Raw genomic sequence first — 5,014 nt, 5'->3', positions numbered from 1 at the left:
CCCTTATAGCTTTTCGCAGTTCCTGTCGTAAAATGGCAAGGTGAGTACCTACGATGAAGAATGCAGGAAGAACGGGAGTAAAGAGGTATAACTCACCTAGCTTGGAGGGTTGTACATGGAGAATCCATCCCGTAGCTTGATACGGATGAACTCCTCTTCCTCTCCCTCGAACAACTTGGATAGAATTTTTGCTAAAGCAGCAGCGGAGTCCGGTCCCTTACACCCGCAACGGGTGGCATCATCTTCCCTGTTAAAACACCACAGGGGGTGCCCTCGATATTGAAGTGGCTGCACTCCCCGCGTTATGCATATTGACATAACCTCGATTATTGTAAATCCTGATTGAGCCAGCGCTTTAATCCGGTTCATCAGGTAAAGGACTTCTCCGTTGTCTTCCTCCTGGGGGCTCCGTGGGCGCCAGCTTCGGTGTTTCTTCAGAGGAGCATTGTTGAACTCAGGAAGACCCCGCCGAACAGGGTCTAGAAGGGGGGCGTCCTCCATATAAAACCACTCCGAAGGCTAGTCTTCAGACGTCTTCTTCAGAGTACCGGACAGGTATCCGGTTTCGGCGATGCGCCATATTTCGGCTCCACCCACTTGACAAAGTGACCCCTTCTGTGTGCGGGGCACAAGGCAAAATAACCTTTTCCACAGCTCGAAATGAGCCTCACAGCCCAGAAATAGCTCGCAAAGGGCAACGTAGCCAGCGATGTCTAATATGGAAGCAGGGATGAAATTATGCAGTTGGAGACCGTAAAACTCTAGGAGCCCGCGGAGGAACGGATGAATTGGAAATCCGAGTCCCCTTAGTAAGTAAGGAACAAGGCACACCCGCTCCCCCTTAGAGGGGCTGGGGAAGCTCTCCGATTGCTCCCCGCCATTATAGGTGGCGAGCCCGGCTCGGACGGGGACCATATACGCTGGAGGGAGAAATCCCTGAGTCTGCAGCTCTACTAATCGACTGTGTGGGACTGAACACCTCTCCCAATCACCGGGCTTAGGGCTACGGGGGCGGGAGGAGGAGCCGCGGTGGTCGGCCATGTTGGAGTGGATTTTTTCCGAAGTGCGCTCCGATGGATTCTCGCCGTGGGAGGATGGTGTGGATTGGATCTAAGAATCCCCATCCCTTTAATAGACAATTTATTTACCTGGCTAGGGGGGCGAATGTAAAAACGCCCTGGCTCCTCGTATTCGTTCACGCGTGGAATATAGCCCTTATTGAGCACAGAAGCCAAGAAGTCCAACATTTATGGGGCCGGACAGTACTTAACAGATATTCAAGATTCGGAGAAGAACCCGCCTTGCAATGCCGAAGACAATACTGCATGCCGGACTCATCATCATTAAAGCCTAGTTCAGGGGCTACTGAGGGAGTCCTGGATTAGGGGGTCTCCGGACAGCCAGACTATATCCTTTGGACGGACTATTGGACTATGAAGATATGAGATTGAAGACTTCGTCCCATGCCCGGATGGGACTCTACTTGGCATGGAAGGCAAGCTAGGAAATACGGATATGTATATCTCCTCCTTTTAACCGACCTTGTGTAACCCTAGACCCCTCCGGTGCCTATATAAACCGGAGGGTTTTAGTCCGTAGGACAACATACAATCATACCATAGGCTAGCTTTTAGGGTTTAGCCTATCTGATCTCGTGGTAGATCAACTCTTGTACTACTCATATTATCAAGAACAATCAAGCAGGACGTAGGGTATTACCTCCATCAAGAGGGCCCGAACCTGGGTAAACATCATGTCCCTTGCCTCCTGTTACCATCCACCTTAGACGCACAGTTTGGGACCCCCCTACCCAAGATCCGCCGGTTATGACACCAACACCCGTAGTGCCTCATGGGACCTCTCCTCAAGAGATTTGAAGGTTGCACAATCCTAAGCAAGAACCTTCGCCTTGGCTTCCAGTTGAGTCTTCTCCGCCTCCACCTTCTTCTCCAGCTTCTCCAGGAGGCTGCGACCTGCGCCCTCGCCGACTACTTCAGCTCGGTGTCGTGATCGGCGACCGCGCCTTCTCGGGCCTTCATCTTCTCCTCCTCCGCCTTGCGATCACGAGCATCGGCTGCGCGCTCATTGCGCATGGTCTCCAGCTTGGCCTCCATCAACCGGCAATGCTCCTTGGAGGCTTCGGCATCCTTCAACGCCACCTCGCGGGCGGCCGGTGCCTGGTCGACGGCCTGCTTACCCTCCTCGGAAGCTGCCATGGCCTGACCCCAGGCCGCCCTCACGGACGCACCGGACCGCAGCCACCCCGAGATCAACTTCAGGCGCCCTGATGCCGAACAACGATCGACACCTCGAAGGTCACCCCAAAGCTGGGTCATCACGGGAAGAGCCTCCTCCAGAGCATCAGGTGAAGCAACTAGATCGCGGACCGGCGCTATGATGGGAGGAGGAGCAAGGCGAAGGAAGGCAATGAAGTCTCTGCGGCGTGCACCAGCCTTTTGTTACTCAATACAGTTGCCGAGGCAGCATGGGGAAGCGGAGACACCCACGTCCTGTCAATCACCACGGGTCAATCAAGGCTGCAGGCGGTTGGGGCCCGCGGCACTCCACACTTGCCCTTTGGCTTTGCCTCGATGCCAAGTCTGAGTGCGCCTTGGGCCCGGGGGCTACTGTCGGCGTCCTGGGAACGGGGCTGCCCAGACTTGCCTTCCTGTGGCCCATGGCGTGGCTCTACCGGTGGCCTGGTACGGCCCACCTTCGGCAGTAACGACTCAAGACCCTCGCGAGGGGCCAACCCTCAAGAGGCGGACGACACCAAGACCTCCTTAGGGGCAGCCTTGCTAGGCTGGCTCCTGAGGAGCGGAGATATCAAGGCGGGGGCACCTCGCGAGGTTCGCGTGACGTGAACCATGACGACCGAAGCCACGCAGGCGTCAATGGGTAAAGAGGCAGGCGCAGGCAAGGAGTCCCGAGGCATTAGGCAAAGGTTTCCATATCGGTGCAATGAGACCAAGACCAGCAGGATGGCAGAATGGAGGTCACCACGGAGCCCACAACAGCGTCACCACCAGAGCCTTTGGCAGGCGAAGACCACCTTTTGTCAGGATAACTTCTACTAGTTGTCTCCCTTCAAAATTGGCCGTTGTGGGATCCCTTCCCGCCTAACATTTGGGAAGAGGACCAGGACCTCTATCAATAGGACTAGCCACCACCCTAGTAGGGGGGTGGATCATTCAGGGGGATCATTCGGACCATCCTTAGACTCAACAACTCATCGAGCTCAAGAACACCTCTCCTCAGGAGGCTATTCATCCATTGTACTTATTCATCCTCAGCCCACGAGGCAATCCACCACACCACACTGGAGTAGGGTATTGCACCACAACGGTGGCCCGAACTAGTATAAACCCTCATGTCTCTTGTTCCTTGGGTTCGGCGAGCTAGGCCTTGAGATCGTTATGAGAGCGAGCTAGGGAGAGATCTTCCTGCGCACCCCAGAGTTCGAACCTCAAGGGTTTGCCGGAACCTGTAATCCGACAATATTGCTTCAAAATCCTCGGTCACATTATCACATTCATATATGTTCAAAGTCCTAAAGTCAATCTTGGTCCCACTGATACAAATCCAGCGGGACTTATTCAGATACACTTGACATAGCCACTTCCTAAACCCTAGTGTATCGATCTCACCGAGTTGGCCCTTCGGTCCCACTGAGAGGTTTCATTCGGTCTCATTGTAAAGCCTAAAGTTCAAACCTTTTGTGTTATCGCTCCCAATGATTGTTTTTACCATGTTCATAAAAAGGAGAGACGGTTGGCATCTCCCCTAACAGGGACAGGAACGGTCTTTGGACTTTCCTCTAGCACACTGTGGTTAAGGCTACCCGCTTCGGTGGATCTAACCCAAATTTTTAAAATGACTGTTTTCACCCGGTCCCATCGAGTAGTGCATAAAGGTGTGTAACGGTTAGATTTTTGGTGTTGCCCATACATACCCGCACCCATTCCAACAACTCTCAAATAGCAACCAGTACGAACGTACCACTTCCCATATCCATTTTCTAAGAGAGAACCATCTACCAAGGCCCGACCCTGGGGGGGGGCAGGAGGGGCAGTCGCCCAGGCCCCCAAAATGAAGGGGGCCCACCTAGGGCATGCTTCCATACTGGGAATAGCCCAATGGCCGAAGGCCGATGCACTAGTGGCAGCAAACAGCACAGACAATGCATACACTGGTTGAGTTGATTCCTCCCTGACTCCGCGCAACGCAAAGCCCTAGCTTACAGCCAGAACCACCATGTCGTAGATTTTTCACTTTGATTCGTCGGACGAGTTCATTGACTGTTCCGTGTAGTTCTTCTGTGCCGATCCAATATCGTACGCCATGGCCCCATTCTGTATCTGCATGCCTTCTTGATTCTTTCTATCTACACCGGTCTAATCTATTATCTGTTGCCTACATGTCCAGACTTTTATGTGATGAAAATGGGCTCGTGGACATGATGTTGATAAAGATAAAGTTTTAGGATATGAACATATAGGGCAACAACATAATCAGAAAAGAACAAGCAGAAGGTAACACTATCTTTTTTTCTGGATTACATCAAGGAATATCACGACTTGGAGCTGAGTAGGTGGACATTTGACTAACTACTTTTTTCAAAAGGGGGCGCTTTATTACTTAAAAGGTTTAAGTATTATACCCGGCCTCTGCATAACTAAGATGCACACTGCCAACAAAGTCCTCACGACAAGCGAAAATAAAATAGGAAGACGTAATACAAATAAAAATGTATATCTGTATAGTGCCTAAACTATCGGTGGCCCAATCCTAAGATCATGCCGCCACCCATCTTGGGTAAAAGTATCCCTCGCCGTAGCCTCCAATCGTGTACACACCTCCGTAAATAGGTCTCGATTCTCCATTCGTTGTAGAGAGGACCATAAACGAAATGGTCGGTACATCTGTAGATAACTTGCATAAGCGAAGTACTTTTGTCATTAAAAATCTTATCATTTCTACATAGCCAAAGTGACCAAATCACGGCAAGAGCTCC

At 51.8% G+C, this 5,014-nt stretch overlaps 1 non-coding gene across 1 annotated transcript; it reads left to right on the top strand.

Annotated features, from left to right (window-relative positions):
- The first annotated feature begins 3,748 nt into the window (after positions 1-3,748).
- LOC123089001 (U6atac minor spliceosomal RNA) lies at positions 3,749-3,871 on the top strand. Its single transcript, XR_006442198.1, has one exon. It is a non-coding gene; the product is annotated as a U6atac minor spliceosomal RNA (small nuclear RNA).
- The last annotated feature ends 1,143 nt before the right edge of the window (positions 3,872-5,014 follow it).

Source organism: Triticum aestivum, chromosome 4A (assembly GCF_018294505.1).
Source record: "Triticum aestivum cultivar Chinese Spring chromosome 4A, IWGSC CS RefSeq v2.1, whole genome shotgun sequence".
Classification (NCBI taxonomy): Eukaryota; Viridiplantae; Streptophyta; class Magnoliopsida; order Poales; family Poaceae; genus Triticum; species Triticum aestivum.
The sequence above is the reverse complement of the archived record's forward strand: the minus strand, read 5'-3'. Positions and strand labels throughout refer to the sequence as shown.